The sequence below is a fragment of the Ambystoma mexicanum genome, chromosome 7q (assembly GCF_040938575.1).
Source record: "Ambystoma mexicanum isolate Mex_15411 chromosome 7q, UKY_AmexF1_1, whole genome shotgun sequence".
NCBI classification, from domain to species: Eukaryota; Metazoa; Chordata; class Amphibia; order Caudata; family Ambystomatidae; genus Ambystoma; species Ambystoma mexicanum.
Window position 1 is genome coordinate 1,156,318,296 of NC_090941.1, and position 17,980 is coordinate 1,156,336,275.

The following is a 17,980-nucleotide window of genomic DNA, read 5'->3' on the forward strand; positions in this document are numbered from 1 at the left end:
AGATTGCATTGTTACTGGATCGCCGACCTATCCCCCTGCCCCAAACCTCTCCCATTTACTCTGTCAACATGCTTCTCCTTACCTTCCTGCAAATACAGCACCCCTCTATGCCCAACGGGTGGAACACCAAGCTTCATGGGGCACTTGAAGGTATCCAGTCTCCACCTTTTATCTGTCCTGCTCCTCATTTCACCATGAAGAACCACTGGCAGCATTTCAGCATCATTTTGAAACTGAAGTTATGGAACAGCTACAAAACCAGGGGAATGGCGGCAGGGGGATTTCATTCCATTTCATTCTGTCCTTTGGCTGTGTGCGCAGTGTCAGAAGAGTTTGAGGACTGCAGAAGACACCGGAACAGATTTCTGGGCAAAAGCGCCAGAGATTCTGGCCCCTGCCCCGATCGCCTTACGAACGCCTTACAAACGCCTGGCGGGCAAATGCCCCGGGTGGACACTGAGCGCAGTACCTGAGGAAATTAGAGTGAGGTTTGACTCAGGGACAAGCCTGCCAACCTATGCACTATGGCAGCTGAATGGCGGCATGGGGTCCTCATGTCTCAGGGATCTGCTTCTCTTATCCAAAACATCTTTCCTCCCATCATCCTTAGCACCTAGCATATGGTAATGAGTGGAGCCCCTATACTTCCCCCTCTGCACATTTGTCAATTCCCAGATCTCTGTGGCAGACAGGGCAAATGTATCTATGTGAGAGAGAGAGAGGGAGCCAGAGAGAGTGAGAGAGAGAGAGGGAGCAGGCTCTGACAGTCACAATGAGAGAAAGGTGAAGTTGCATCCCCTCAAGCACTCCCCTGCACCCATCAACACAACAGCAAAGTTAGCTTGCATGTTCCCCGCTCTCCCCACTAACCTCACCCACCCACCCTCCCTCCTCTCTTTCAGGGCTTGCAGAGTGCCTAGAGACCCTGGAAATGATGGCAGCGCAGCATGGTACAAACACAAATATCAAAATAGAACTATTCCCCTACTGTCTACAAAACCAAGGAACTACTTCACCTTTGTTTTTTTCCACTTCACATTAAAAAAGAGAAAGACGTCCTTTGTTGGCCCTTTTTACGCACTACCATTCGGTTTACACATTTCATCCTGTTGAGTCTCCCAGTCGGCAAGAGCTATATATTTGGGTGGGTGATCCCTATGAAGTCAATGGAAATAGAGAAGGTGTTAGAACGGTGAGGGTTGTGTGCTGCTAGTGTCTTCCCCTTGAAGTCCATAGAGGGCATGGCCTTGACTAGGGGGTGGTCGAAACGGCCGAAAATTTGCTCAGCAGAAACAATGCAGAATTCTGGGCAAATTCTGCCACTTCGCCTGCTCTGCCCACACAGAGAAATTGCCAATTTCAGGCTTTTTCTCCCTGAAATTCTGTTTTTTATGGGAAATTTTGTTTTTGGGTGGCCCCAAAAAGTTTCAGACTGAAAACAGACAGTTTGTGAAAAAAACACCATTTCAGATGGTTTGCCAGAAGACATTTATTTTTTCCATGAAATGTTGTTTTAGCGGTCAAAAACATGATATTTCAGGGAAAAAGCACATTTCAGGAAGCAAAATCTGCAGAGAAAATTGGCACAACAGCTAAAAAAAGTCCCTGCAGGCAGAACAGAGCTGGAGGCGAATTTAGGCAATATAGTTCCACCAGCAGTGAGGATAAATTTGCCCACCCCTAGCCTTGACTAGGGGACTGAAAATGAATCTACAGGGACTGGCCACAATGTCCATATGAGGGTGGTGTGTCAGGAGCTATGCTTTTTCCTTTCTTTCTGGTGTTTCTGTTTTCACACCTTAACCTACCTGTTTTCACTGCAGTTTCTGGGCCCTATTTTTCACATCTTCTGTTTTTGAGCCCAGCCACAGGCCTCAGTGAAGGCCAGTGCACCTTGAGGCCTGAAGGCTTCCTCCACCAGTAGCAGGGCCCCAGGGCTTCTGACAGCAGCAGAGGCCCTGTGAGGAGTGGCCTCGAGCGATCAGGCGGGCTCAGCTGAGCCACCTCCTCTGGCCTGGGTCCTGTTCCTGGGGCTCCCAGCTCTGTCTGCCTCGACCTCTCCATGCCCCCTGCTCCAGGGCTCACCTGCTGCCGTCGCCGTGCCAACGGAACCCTCAGGCAGGCAGAGCATTGTGAAATGACAGCCTCCCCTCCCCCGCCGCTGGGGCCTGGGCCCAGGGCTGGGAGCTTGCAAGGCAAAGGCACACCTCAGCTCAGCTTCTCATGAGCTGCTCCAGAGCTCGACCCCTCAGGGCCCCGGGGCCCGAGGGCTGGTGCTGAGAGCCAGTAAGGACGATTTATTGGAAGGTCCTTTCCTTCTTGGTGACTCCTACAAACCATTTTAAGCTCTGTACATATACAAAAGCAACATGTGTCATGCCATTTGGGACATGCTGTTCACATGTCTAGCTCCACTAAAACCCTCCTCAGCATATTTCCGAGCCATCAAGGATGAACCAAGAAAAGTGCAGGGCCCTGCCAAATCTGCTTCCCCGGCACAGCTTTAACAGACATCTGAGTGTCACACTACATGACCGGTCCAGGCCAGGGCAACAGCAGGGGAAGCTTCACTCACACAGTGCTACAGCAGGGGCTTCCCTCCTACTGAACTGGTGCAGCAGGACAAACTCCTGTCACAGAGAATGGGCGCAACCTCACTGCAAGCTTCATTCACACATGCTCTGGCTAAAGACAGCAACTCAAGCCTCCTACATTGGGCACACTGCACTTTAAAGGGTTAGGCATTGGACAGCAGAGCTATCCCTCTGCCTCGCACATACTGGAGACCCTGAAGGGCCTCCTCCAGATTGCATTGTTACTGGATCGCCGACCTATCCCCCTGCCCCAAACCTCTCCCATTTACTCTGTCAACATGCTTCTCCTTACCTTCCTGCAAATACAGCACCCCTCTATGCCCAACGGGTGGAACACCAAGCTTCATGGGGCACTTGAAGGTATCCAGTCTCCACCTTTTATCTGTCCTGCTCCTCATTTCACCATGAAGAACCACTGGCAGCATTTCAGCATCATTTTGAAACTGAAGTTATGGAACAGCTACAAAACCAGGGGAATGGCGGCAGGGGGATTTCATTCCATTTCATTCTGTCCTTTGGCTGTGTGCGCAGTGTCAGAAGAGTTTGAGGACTGCAGAAGACACCGGAACAGATTTCTGGGCGAAAGCGCCAGAGATTCTGGCCCCTGCCCCGATCGCCTTACGAACGCCTTACAAACGCCTGGCGGGCAAATGCCCCGGGTGGACACTGAGCGCAGTACCTGAGGAAATTAGAGTGAGGTTTGACTCAGGGACAAGCCTGCCAACCTATGCACTATGGCAGCTGAATGGCGGCATGGGGTCCTCATGTCTCAGGGATCTGCTTCTCTTATCCAAAACATCTTTCCTCCCATCATCCTTAGCACCTAGCATATGGTAATGAGTGGAGCCCCTATACTTCCCCCTCTGCACATTTGTCAATTCCCAGATCTCTGTGGCAGACAGGGCAAATGTATCTATGTGAGAGAGAGAGAGGGAGCCAGAGAGAGTGAGAGAGAGAGAGAGGGAGCAGGCTCTGACAGTCACAATGAGAGAAAAGTGAAGTTGCATCCCCTCAAGCACTCCCCTGCACCCATCAACACAACAGCAAAGTTAGCTTGCATGTTCCCCGCTCTCCCCACTAACCTCACCCACCCACCCACCCACCCACCCACCCTCCCTCCTCTCTTTCAGGGCTTGCAGAGTGCCTAGAGACCCTGGAAATGATGGCAGCGCAGCATGGTACAAACACAAATATCAAAATAGAACTATTCCCCTACTGTCTACAAAACCAAGGAACTACTTCACCTTTGTTTTTTTCCACTTCACATTAAAAAAGAGAAAGACGTGCTTTGTTGGCCCTTTTTACGCACTACCATTCGGTTTACACATTTCATCCTGTTGAGTCTCCCAGTCGGCAAGAGCTATATATTTGGGTGGGTGATCCCTATGAAGTCAATGGAAATAGAGAAGGTGTTAGAACGGCGAGGGTTGTGTGCTGCTAGTGTCTTCCCCTTGAAGTCCATAGAGGGCATGGCCTTGACTAGGGGGTGGTCGAAACGGCCGAAAATTTGCTCAGCAGAAACAATGCAGAATTCTGGGCAAATTCTGCCACTTCGCCTGCTCTGCCCACACAGAGAAATTGCCAATTTCAGGCTTTTTCTCCCTGAAATTCTGTTTTTTATGGGAAATTTTGTTTTTTGGTGGCCCCAAAAAGTTTCAGACTGAAAACAGACAGTTTGTGAAAAAAACACCATTTCAGATGGTTTGCCAGAAGACATTTATTTTTTCCATGAAATGTTGTTTTAGCGGTCAAAAACATGATATTTCAGGGAAAAAGCACATTTCCGGAAGCAAAATCTGCAGAGAAAATTGGCACAACAGCTAAAAAAAGTCCCTGCAGGCAGAACAGAGCTGGAGGCGAATTTAGGCAATATAGTTCCACCAGCAGTGAGGATAACTTTGCCCACCCCTAGCCTTGACTAGGGGACTGAAAATGAATCTACAGGGACTGGCCACAATGTCCATATGAGGGTGGTGTGTCAGGAGCTATGCTTTTTCCTTTCTTTCTGGTGTTTCTGTTTTCACACCTTAACCTACCTGTTTTCACTGCAGTTTCTGGGCCCTATTTTTCACATCTTCTGTTTTTGAGCCCAGCCACAGGCCTCAGTGAAGGCCAGTGCACCTTGAGGCCTGAATGCTTCCTCCGCCAGTAGCAGGGCCCCAGGGCTTCTGACAGCAGCAGAGGCCCGGTGAGGAGTGGCCTCGAGCGATCAGGCGGGCTCCTGCGAGCCACCTCCTCTGGCCTGGGTCCTGTTCCTGGGGCTCCCAGCTCTGTCTGCCTTGACCTCTCCATGCCCCCTGCTCCAGGGCTCACCTGCTGCCGTCGCCGTGCCAACGGAACCCTCAGGCAGGCAGGCAGAGCATTGTGAAATGACAGCCTCCCCTCCCCCGCCGGGGCCTGGGCCCAGGGCTGGGAGCTTGCAAGGCAAAGGCACACCTCAGCTCAGCTTCTCCTGAGCTGCTCCAGAGCTCGACCCCTCAGGGCCCCGGGGCCCCAGGGCTGGTGGTGAGAGCCAGGAAGGGCGATTTATTGGAAGGTCCTTTCCTTCTTGGTGACTCCTACAAACCATTTTAAGCTCTGTACATATACAAAAGCAACATGTGTCATGCCATTTGGGACATGCTGTTCACATGTCTAGCTCCACTCAAACCCTCCTCAGCATATTTCCGAGCCATCAAGGATGAACCAAGAAAAGTGCAGGGCCCTGACAAATCTGCTTCACCGGCACAGCTTTAACAGACATCTGAGTGTCACACTACATGACCGGTCCAGGCCAGGGCAACAGCAGGGGAAGCTTCACTCACACAGTGCTACAGCAGGGGCTTCCCTCCTACTGAACGGGTGCAGCAGGACAAACTCCTGTCACAGAGAATGGGCGCAACCTCACTGCAAGCTTCATTCACACATGGTCTGGCTAAAGAAAGCAACTCAAGCCTCCTGCATTGGGCACACTGCACTTTAAAGGGTTAGGCATTGGAAGGCAGAGCTATCCCTCTGCCTCGCACATACTGGAGACCCTGAAGGGCCTCCTCCAGATTGCATTGTTACTGGATCGCCAACCTATCCCCCTGCCCCAAACCTCTCCCATTTACTCTGTCAACATGCTTCTCCTTACCTTCCTGCAAATACAGCACCCCTCTATGCCCAACGGGTGGAACACCAAGCTTCATGGGGCACTTGAAGGTATCCAGTCTCCATCTTTTATCTGTCCTGCTCCTCATTTCACCATGAAGAACCACTGGCAGCATTTCAGCATCATTTTGAAACTGAAGTTATGGAACAGCTACAAAACCAGGGGAATGACGGCAGGGGGATTTCATTCCATTTCATTCTGTCCTTTGGCTGTGTGCGCAGTGTCAGAAGAGTTTGAGGACTGCAGAAGACACCGGAACAGATTTCTGGGCGAAAGCGCCAGAGATTCTGGCCCCTGCCCCGATCGCCTTACGAACGCCTTACAAACGCCTGGCGGGCAAATGCCCCGGGTGGACACTGAGCGCAGTACCTGAGGAAATTAGAGTGAGGTTTGACTCAGGGACAAGCCTGCCAACCTATGCACTATGGCAGCTGAATGGCGGCATGGGGTCCTCATGTCTCAGGGATCTGCTTCTCTTATCCAAAACATCTTTCCTCCCATCATCCTTAGCACCTAGCATATGGTAATGAGTGGAGCCCCTATACTTCCCCCTCTGCACATTTGTCAATTCCCAGATCTCTGTGGCAGACAGGGCAAATGTATCTATGTGAGAGAGAGAGAGGGAGCCAGAGAGAGTGAGAGAGAGAGAGGGAGCAGGCTCTGACAGTCACAATGAGAGAAAAGTGAAGTTGCATCCCCTCAAGCACTCCCCTGCACCCATCAACACAACAGCAAAGTTAGCTTGCATGTTCCCCGCTCTCCCCACTAACCTCACCCACCCACCCTCCCTCCTCTCTTTCAGGACTTGCAGAGTGCCTAGAGACCCTGGAAATGATGGCAGCGCAGCATGGTACAAACACAAATATCAAAATAGAACTATTCCCCTACTGTCTACAAAACCAAGTAACTACTTCACCTTTGTTTTTTTCCACTTCACATTAAAAAAGAGAAAGACGTCCTTTGTTGGCCCTTTTTACGCACTACCATTCGGTTTACACATTTCATCCTGTTGAGTCTCCCAGTCGGCAAGAGCTATATATTTGGGTGGGTGATCCCTATGAAGTCAATGGAAATAGAGAAGGTGTTAGAACGGTGAGGGTTGTGTGCTGCTAGTGTCTTCCCCTTGAAGTCCATAGAGGGCATGGCCTTGACTAGGGGGTGGTCGAAACGGCCGAAAATTTGCTCAGCAGAAACAATGCAGAATTCTGGGCAAATTCTGCCACTTCGCCTGCTCTGCCCACACAGAGAAATTGCCAATTTCAGGCTTTTTCTCCCTGAAATTCTGTTTTTTATGGGAAATTTTGTTTTTGGGTGGCCCCAAAAAGTTTCAGACTGAAAACAGACAGTTTGTGAAAAAAACACCATTTCAGATGGTTTGCCAGAAGACATTTATTTTTTCCATGAAATGTTGTTTTAGCGGTCAAAAACATGATATTTCAGGGAAAAAGCACATTTCAGGAAGCAAAATCTGCAGAGAAAATTGGCACAACAGCTAAAAAAAGTCCCTGCAGGCAGAACAGAGCTGGAGGCGAATTTAGGCAATATAGTTCCACCAGCAGTGAGGATAAATTTGCCCACCCCTAGCCTTGACTAGGGGACTGAAAATGAATCTACAGGGACTGGCCACAATGTCCATATGAGGGTGGTGTGTCAGGAGCTATGCTTTTTCCTTTCTTTCTGGTGTTTCTGTTTTCACACCTTAACCTACCTGTTTTCACTGCAGTTTCTGGGCCCTATTTTTCACATCTTCTGTTTTTGAGCCCAGCCACAGGCCTCAGTGAAGGCCAGTGCACCTTGAGGCCTGAAGGCTTCCTCCACCAGTAGCAGGGCCCCAGGGCTTCTGACAGCAGCAGAGGCCCTGTGAGGAGTGGCCTCGAGCGATCAGGCGGGCTCAGCTGAGCCACCTCCTCTGGCCTGGGTCCTGTTCCTGGGGCTCCCAGCTCTGTCTGCCTCGACCTCTCCATGCCCCCTGCTCCAGGGCTCACCTGCTGCCGTCGCCGTGCCAACAGAACCCTCAGGCAGGCAGAGCATTGTGAAATGACAGCCTCCCCTCCCCCGCCGGGGCCTGGGCCCAGAGCTGGGAGCTTGCAAGGCAAAGGCACACCTCAGCTCAGCTTCTCCTGAGCTGCTCCAGAGCTCGACCCCTCAGGGCCCCGGGGCCCCAGGGCTGGTGGTGAGAGCCAGGAAGGACGATTTATTGGAAGGTCCTTTCCTTCTTGGTGACTCCTACAAACCATTTTAAGCTCTGTACATATACAAAAGCAACATGTGTCATGCCATTTGGGACATGCTGTTCACATGTCTAGCTCCACTAAAACCCTCCTCAGCATATTTCCGAGCCATCAAGGATGAACCAAGAAAAGTGCAGGGCCCTGACAAATCTGCTTCCCCGGCACAGCTTTAACAGACATCTGAGTGTCACACTACATGACCGGTCCAGGCCAGGGCAACAGCAGGGGAAGCTTCACTCACACAGTGCTACAGCAGGGGCTTCCCTCCTACTGAACGGGTGCAGCAGGACAAACTCCTGTCACAGAGAATGGGCGCAACCTCACTGCAAGCTTCATTCACACATGGTCTGGCTAAAGACAGCAACTCAAGCCTCCTACATTGGGCACACTGCACTTTAAAGGGTTAGGCATTGGACAGCAGAGCTATCCCTCTGCCTCGCACATACTGGAGACCCTGAAGGGCCTCCTCCAGATTGCATTGTTACTGGATCGCCGACCTATCCCCCTGCCCCAAACCTCTCCCATTTACTCTGTCAACATGCTTCTCCTTACCTTCCTGCAAATACAGCACCCCTCTATGCCCAACGGGTGGAACACCAAGCTTCATGGGGCACTTGAAGGTATCCAGTCTCCACCTTTTATCTGTCCTGCTCCTCATTTCACCATGAAGAACCACTGGCAGCATTTCAGCATCATTTTGAAACTGAAGTTATGGAACAGCTACAAAACCAGGGGAATGGCGGCAGGGGGATTTCATTCCATTTCATTCTGTCCTTTGGCTGTGTGCGCAGTGTCAGAAGAGTTTGAGGACTGCAGAAGACACCGGAACAGATTTCTGGGCAAAAGCGCCAGAGATTCTGGCCCCTGCCCCGATCGCCTTACGAACGCCTTACAAACGCCTGGCGGGCAAATGCCCCGGGTGGACACTGAGCGCAGTACCTGAGGAAATTAGAGTGAGGTTTGACTCAGAGACAAGCCTGCCAACCTATGCACTATGGCAGCTGAATGGCGGCATGGGGTCCTCATGTCTCAGGGATCTGCTTCTCTTATCCAAAACATCTTTCCTCCCATCATCCTTAGCACCTAGCATATGGTAATGAGTGGAGCCCCTATACTTCCCCCTCTGCACATTTGTCAATTCCCAGATCTCTGTGGCAGACAGGGCAAATGTATCTATGTGAGAGAGAGAGAGGGAGCCAGAGAGAGTGAGAGAGAGAGAGGGAGCAGGCTCTGACAGTCACAATGAGAGAAAAGTGAAGTTGCATCCCCTCAAGCACTCCCCTGCACCCATCAACACAACAGCAAAGTTAGCTTGCATGTTCCCCGCTCTCCCCACTAACCTCACCCACCCACCCACCCTCCCTCCTCTCTTTCAGGACTTGCAGAGTGCCTAGAGACCCTGGAAATGATGGCAGCGCAGCATGGTACAAACACAAATATCAAAATAGAACTATTCCCCTACTGTCTACAAAACCAAGGAACTACTTCACCTTTGTTTTTTTCCACTTCACATTAAAAAAGAGAAAGACGTCCTTTGTTGGCCCTTTTTACGCACTACCATTCGGTTTACACATTTCATCCTGTTGAGTCTCCCAGTCGGCAAGAGCTATATATTTGGGTGGGTGATCCCTATGAAGTCAATGGAAATAGAGAAGGTGTTATAACGGTGAGGGTTGTGTGCTGCTAGTGTCTTCCCCTTGAAGTCCATAGAGGGCATGGCCTTGACTAGGGGGTGGTCGAAACGGCCGAAAATTTGCTCAGCAGAAACAATGCAGAATTCTGGGCAAATTCTGCCACTTCGCCTGCTCTGCCCACACAGAGAAATTGCCAATTTCAGGCTTTTTCTCCCTGAAATTCTGTTTTTTATGGGACATTTTGTTTTTTGGTGGCCCCAAAAAGTTTCAGACTGAAAACAGACAGTTTGTGAAAAAAACACCATTTCAGATGGTTTGCCAGAAGACATTTATTTTTTCCATGAAATGTTGTTTTAGCGGTCAAAAACATGATATTTCAGGGAAAAAGCACATTTCAGGAAGCAAAATCTGCAGAGAAAATTGGCACAACAGCTAAAAAAAGTCCCTGCAGGCAGAACAGAGCTGGAGGCGAATTTAGACAATATAGTTCCACCAGCAGTGAGGATAACTTTGCCCACCCCTAGCCTTGACTAGGGGACTGAAAATGAATCTACAGGGACTGGCCACAATGTCCATATGAGGGTGGTGTGTCAGGAGCTATGCTTTTTCCTTTCTTTCTGGTGTTTCTGTTTTCACACCTTAACCTACCTGTTTTCACTGCAGTTTCTGGGCCCTATTTTTCACATCTTCTGTTTTTGAGCCCAGCCACAGGCCTCAGTGAAGGCCAGTGCACCTTGAGGCCTGAAGGCTTCCTCCACCAGTAGCAGGGCCCCAGGGCTTCTGACAGCAGCAGAGGCCCTGTGAGGAGTGGCCTCGAGCGATCAGGCGGGCTCCTGCGAGCCACCTCCACTGGCCTGGGTCCTGTTCCTGGGGCTCCCAGCTCTGTCTGCCTTGACCTCTCCATGCCCCCTGCTCCAGGGCTCACCTGCTGCTGTCGCCGTGCCAACGGAACCCTCAGGCTGGGCAGAGCATTGTGAAATGACAGCCTCCCCTCCCCCGCCTGGGCCTGGGCCCAGGGCTGGGAGCTTGCAAGGCAAAGGCACACCTCAACTCAGCTTCTCCTGAGCTGCTCCAGAGCTCGACCCCTCAGGGCCCCGGGGCCCCAGGGCTGGTGGTGAGAGCCAGGAAGGGCGATTTATTGGAAGGTCCTTTCCTTCTTGGTGACTCCTACAAACCATTTTAAGCTCTGTACATATACAAAAGCAACATGTGTCATGCCATTTGGGACATGCTGTTCACATGTCTAGCTCCACTCAAACCCTCCTCAGCATATTTCCGAGCCATCAAGGATGAACCAAGAAAAGTGCAGGGCCCTGACAAATCTGCTTCACCGGCACAGCTTTAACAGACATCTGAGTGTCACACTACATGACCGGTCCAGGCCAGGGCAACAGCAGGGGAAGCTTCACTCACACAGTGCTACAGCAGGGGCTTCCCTCCTACTGAACGGGTGCAGCAGGACAAACTCCTGTCACAGAGAATGGGCGCAACCTCACTGCAAGCTTCATTCACACATGATCTGGCTAAAGACAGCAACTCAAGCCTCCTACATTGGGCACACTGCACTTTAAAGGGTTAGGCATTGGACAGCAGAGCTATCCCTCTGCCTCGCACATACTGGAGACCCTGAAGGGCCTCCTCCAGATTGCATTGTTACTGGATCGCCGACCTATCCCCCTGCCCCAAACCTCTCCCATTTACTCTGTCAACATGCTTCTCCTTACCTTCCTGCAAATACAGCACCCCTCTATGCCCAACGGGTGGAACACCAAGCTTCATGGGGCACTTGAAGGTATCCAGTCTCCACCTTTTATCTGTCCTGCTCCTCATTTCACCATGAAGAACCACTGGCAGCATTTCAGCATCATTTTGAAACTGAAGTTATGGAACAGCTACAAAACCAGGGGAATGGCGGCAGGGGGATTTCATTCCATTTCATTCTGTCCTTTGGCTGTGTGCGCAGTGTCAGAAGAGTTTGAGGACTGCAGAAGACACCGGAACAGATTTCTGGGCGAAAGCGCCAGAGATTCTGGGCCCTGCCCCAATCGCCTTACAAACGCCTTACAAACGCCTGGCGGGCAAATGCCCCGGGTAGACACTGAGCGCAGTACCTGAGGAAATTAGAGTGAGGTTTGACTCAAGGACAAGCCTGCCAACCTATGCACTATGGCAGCTGAATGGGGGCATGGGGTCCTCATGTCTCAGGGATCTGCTTCTCTTATCCAAAACATCTTTCCTCCCATCATCCTTAGCACCTAGCATATGGTAATGAGTGGAGCCCCTATACTTCCCCCTTTGCACATTTGTCAATTCCCAGATCTCTTTGGCAGACAGGGCAAATGTATCTATGTGAGAGAGAGAGGGAGCCAGAGAGAGTGAGAGAGAGAGATGGAGCAGGCTCTGAGAGCCACAATGAGAGAAAAGTGAAGTTGCATCCCCTCAAGCACTCCCCTGCACCCATCAACACAACAGCAAAGTTAGCTTGCATGTTCCCCGCTCTCCCCACTAACCTCACCCACCCACCCTCCCTCCTCTCTTTCAGGACTTGCAGAGTGCCTAGAGACCCTGGAAATGATGGCAGCGCAGCATGGTACAAACACAAATATCAAAATAGAACTATTCCCCTACTGTCTACAAAACCAAGGAACTACTTCACCTTTGTTTTTTTCCACTTCACATTAAAAAAGAGAAAGACGTCCTTTGTTGGCCCTTTTTACGCACTACCATTCGGTTTACACATTTCATCCTGTTGAGTCTCCCAGTCGGCAAGAGCTATATATTTGGGTGGGTGATCCCTATGAAGTCAATGGAAATAGAGAAGGTGTTAGAACGGTGAGGGTTGTGTGCTGCTAGTGTCTTCCCCTTGAAGTCCATAGAGGGCATGGCCTTGACTAGGGGGTGGTCGAAACGGCCGAAAATTTGCTCAGCAGAAACAATGCAGAATTCTGGGCAAATTCTGCCACTTCGCCTGCTCTGCCCACACAGAGAAATTGCCAATTTCAGGCTTTTTCTCCCTGAAATTCTGTTTTTTATGGGAAATTTTGTTTTTTGGTGGCCCCAAAAAGTTTCAGACTGAAAACAGACAGTTTGTGAAAAAAACACCATTTCAGATGGTTTGCCAGAAGACATTTATTTTTTCCATGAAATGTTGTTTTAGCGGTCAAAAACATGATATTTCAGGGAAAAAGCACATTTCAGGAAGCAAAATCTGCAGAGAAAATTGGCACAACAGCTAAAAAAAGTCCCTGCAGGCAGAACAGAGCTGGAGGCGAATTTAGGCAATATAGTTCCACCAGCAGTGAGGATAACTTTGCCCACCCCTAGCCTTGACTAGGGGACTGAAAATGAATCTACAGGGACTGGCCACAATGTCCATATGAGGGTGGTGTGTCAGGAGCTATGCTTTTTCCTTTCTTTCTGGTGTTTCTGTTTTCACACCTTAACCTACCTGTTTTCACTGCAGTTTCTGGGCCCTATTTTTCACATCTTCTGTTTTTGAGCCCAGCCGCAGGCCTCAGAGAAGGCCGGTGCACCTTGAGGCCTGAATGCTTCCTCCGCCAGTAGCAGGGTCCCAGGGCTTCTGACAGCAGCAGAGGCCCTGTGAGGAGTGGCCTCGAGCGATCAGGCGGGCTCCTGCGAGCCACCTCCACTGGCCTGGGTCCTGTTCCTGGGGCTCCCAGCTCTGTCTGCCTCGACCTCTCCATGCCCCCTGCTCCAGGGCTCACCTGCTGCCGTCGCCGTGCCAACGGAACCCTCAGGCAGGCAGGCAGAGCATTGTGAAATGACAGCCTCCCCTCCCCCGCCTGGGCCTGGGCCCAGGGCTGGGAGCTTGCAAGGCAAAGACACACCTCAGCTCAGCTTCTCCTGAGCTGCTCCAGAGCTCGACCCCTCAGGGCCCCGGGGCCCCAGGGCTGGTGCTGAGAGCCAGGAAGGACGATTTATTGGAAGGTCCTTTCCTTCTTGGTGACTCCTACAAACCATTTTAAGCTCTGTACATATACAAAAGCAACATGTGTCATGCCATTTGGGACATGCTGTTCACATGTCTAGCTCCACTAAAACCCTCCTCAGCATATTTCCGAGCCATCAAGGATGAACCAAGAAAAGTGCAGGGCCCTGACAAATCTGCTTCCCCGGCACAGCTTTAACAGACATCTGAGTGTCACACTACATGACCGGTCCAGGCCAGGGCAACAGCAGGGGAAGCTTCACTCACACAGTGCTACAGCAGGGGCTTCCCTCCTACTGAACGGGTGCAGCAGGACAAACTCCTGTCACAGAGAATGGGCGCAACCTCACTGCAAGCTTCATTCACACATGGTCTGGCTAAAGACAGCAACTCAAGCCTCCTACATTGGGCACACTGCACTTTAAAGGGTTAGGCATTGGACAGCAGAGCTATCCCTCTGCCTCGCACATACTGGAGACCCTGAAGGGCCTCCTCCAGATTGCATTGTTACTGGATCGCCGACCTATCCCCCTGCCCCAAACCTCTCCCATTTACTCTGTCAACATGCTTCTCCTTACCTTCCTGCAAATACAGCACCCCTCTATGCCCAACGGGTGGAACACCAAGCTTCATGGGGCACTTGAAGGTATCCAGTCTCCACCTTTTATCTGTCCTGCTCCTCATTTCACCATGAAGAACCACTGGCAGCATTTCAGCATCATTTTGAAACTGAAGTTATGGAACAGCTACAAAACCAGGGGAATGGCGGCAGGGGGATTTCATTCCATTTCATTCTGTCCTTTGGCTGTGTGCGCAGTGTCAGAAGAGTTTGAGGACTGCAGAAGACACCGGAACAGATTTCTGGGCAAAAGCGCCAGAGATTCTGGCCCCTGCCCCGATCGCCTTACGAACGCCTTACAAACGCCTGGCGGGCAAATGCCCCGGGTGGACACTGAGCGCAGTACCTGAGGAAATTAGAGTGAGGTTTGACTCAGAGACAAGCCTGCCAACCTATGCACTATGGCAGCTGAATGGCGGCATGGGGTCCTCATGTCTCAGGGATCTGCTTCTCTTATCCAAAACATCTTTCCTCCCATCATCCTTAGCACCTAGCATATGGTAATGAGTGGAGCCCCTATACTTCCCCCTCTGCACATTTGTCAATTCCCAGATCTCTGTGGCAGACAGGGCAAATGTATCTATGTGAGAGAGAGAGAGGGAGCCAGAGAGAGTGAGAGAGAGAGAGGGAGCAGGCTCTGACAGTCACAATGAGAGAAAAGTGAAGTTGCATCCCCTCAAGCACTCCCCTGCACCCATCAACACAACAGCAAAGTTAGCTTGCATGTTCCCCGCTCTCCCCACTAACCTCACCCACCCACCCTCCCTCCTCTCTTTCAGGACTTGCAGAGTGCCTAGAGACCCTGGAAATGATGGCAGCGCAGCATGGTACAAACACAAATATCAAAATAGAACTATTCCCCTACTGTCTACAAAACCAAGGAACTACTTCACCTTTGTTTTTTTCCACTTCACATTAAAAAAGAGAAAGACGTCCTTTGTTGGCCCTTTTTACGCACTACCATTCGGTTTACACATTTCATCCTGTTGAGTCTCCCAGTCGGCAAGAGCTATATATTTGGGTGGGTGATCCCTATGAAGTCAATGGAAATAGAGAAGGTGTTAGAACGGTGAGGGTTGTGTGCTGCTAGTGTCTTCCCCTTGAAGTCCATAGAGGGCATGGCCTTGACTAGGGGGTGGTCGAAACGGCCGAAAATTTGCTCAGCAGAAACAATGCAGAATTCTGGGCAAATTCTGCCACTTCGCCTGCTCTGCCCACACAGAGAAATTGCCAATTTCAGGCTTTTTCTCCCTGAAATTCTGTTTTTTATGGGAAATTTTGTTTTTTGGTGGCCCCAAAAAGTTTCAGACTGAAAACAGACAGTTTGTGAAAAAAACACCATTTCAGATGGTTTGCCAGAAGACATTTATTTTTTCCATGAAATGTTGTTTTAGCGGTCAAAAACATGATATTTCAGGGAAAAAGCACATTTCAGGAAGCAAAATCTGCAGAGAAAATTGGCACAACAGCTAAAAAAAGTCCCTGCAGGCAGAACAGAGCTGGAGGCGAATTTAGGCAATATAGTTCCACCAGCAGTGAGGATAACTTTGCCCACCCCTAGCCTTGACTAGGGGACTGAAAATGAATCTACAGGGACTGGCCACAATGTCCATATGAGGGTGGTGTGTCAGGAGCTATGCTTTTTCCTTTCTTTCTGGTGTTTCTGTTTTCACACCTTAACCTACCTGTTTTCACTGCAGTTTCTGGGCCCTATTTTTCACATCTTCTGTTTTTGAGCCCAGCCGCAGGCCTCAGAGAAGGCCGGTGCACCTTGAGGCCTGAATGCTTCCTCCGCCAGTAGCAGGGTCCCAGGGCTTCTGACAGCAGCACCGGCCCTGTGAGGAGTGGCCTCGAGCGATCAGGCGGGCTCCTGCGAGCCACCTCCTCTGGCCTGGGTCCTGTTCCTGGGGCTCCCAGCTCTGTCTGCCTTGACCTCTCCATGCCCCCTGCTCCAGGGCTCACCTGCTGCCGTCGCCGTGCCAACGGAACCCTCAGGCAGGCAGGCAGAGCATTGTGAAATGACAGCCTCCCCTCCCCCGCCTGGGCCTGGGCCCAGGGCTGGGAGCTTGCAAGGCAAAGGCACACCTCAGCTCAGCTTCTCCTGAGCTGCTCCAGAGCTCGACCCCTCAGGGCCCCGGGGCCCCAGGGCTGGTGGTGAGAGCCAGGAAGGGCGATTTATTGGAAGGTCCTTTCCTTCTTGGTGACTCCTACAAACCATTTTAAGCTCTGTACATATACAAAAGCAACATGTGTCATGCCATTTGGGACATGCTGTTCACATGTCTAGCTCCACTAAAACCCTCCTCAGCATATTTCTGAGCCATCAAGGATGAACCAAGAAAAGTGCAGGGCCCTGACAAATCTGCTTCACCGGCACAGCTTTAACAGACATCTGAGTGTCACACTACATGACCGGTCCAGGCCAGGGCAACAGCAGGGGAAGCTTCACTCACACAGTGCTACAGCAGGGGCTTCCCTCCTACTGAACGGGTGCAGCAGGACAAACTCCTGTCACAGAGAATGGGCGCAACCTCACTGCAAGCTTCATTCACACATGGTCTGGCTAAAGACAGCAACTCAAGCCTCCTACATTGGGCACACTGCACTTTAAAGGGTTAGGCATTGGACAGCAGAGCTATCCCTCTGCCTCGCACATACTGGAGACCCTGAAGGGCCTCCTCCAGATTGCATTGTTACTGGATCGCCGACCTATCCCCCTGCCCCAAACCTCTCCCATTTACTCTGTCAACATGCTTCTCCTTACCTTCCTGCAAATACAGCACCCCTCTATGCCCAACGGGTGGAACACCAAGCTTCATGGGGCACTTGAAGGTATCCAGTCTCCACCTTTTATCTGTCCTGCTCCTCATTTCACCATGAAGAACCACTGGCAGCATTTCAGCATCATTTTGAAACTGAAGTTATGGAACAGCTACAAAACCAGGGGAATGGCGGCAGGGGGATTTCATTCCATTTCATTCTGTCCTTTGGCTGTGTGCGCAGTGTCAGAAGAGTTTGAGGACTGCAGAAGACACCGGAACAGATTTCTGGGCGAAAGCGCCAGAGATTCTGGCCCCTGCCCCGATCGCCTTACGAACGCCTTACAAACGCCTGGCGGGCAAATGCCCCGGGTGGACACTGAGCGCAGTACCTGAGGAAATTAGAGTGAGGTTTGACTCAGGGACAAGCCTGCCAACCTATGCACTATGGCAGCTGAATGGCGGCATGGGGTCCTCATGTCTCAGGGATCTGCTTCTCTTATCCAAAACATCTTTCCTCCCATCATCCTTAGCACCTAGCATATGGTAATGAGTGGAGCCCCTATACTTCCCCCTCTGCACATTTGTCAATTCCCAGATCTCTGTGGCAGACAGGGCAAATGTATCTATGTGAGAGAGAGAGAGGGAGCCAGAGAGAGTGAGAGAGAGAGAGGGAGCAGGCTCTGACAGTCACAATGAGAGAAAAGTGAAGTTGCATCCCCTCAAGCACTCCCCTGCACCCATCAACACAACAGCAAAGTTAGCTTGCATGTTCCCCGCTCTCCCCACTAACCTCACCCACCCACCCTCCCTCCTCTCTTTCAGGACTTGCAGAGTGCCTAGAGACCCTGGAAATGATGGCAGCGCAGCATGGTACAAACACAAATATCAAAATAGAACTATTCCCCTACTGTCTACAAAACCAAGGAACTACTTCACCTTTGTTTTTTTCCACTTCACATTAAAAAAGAGAAAGACGTCCTTTGTTGGCCCTTTTTACGCACTACCATTCGGTTTACACATTTCATCCTGTTGAGTCTCCCAGTCGGCAAGAGCTATAT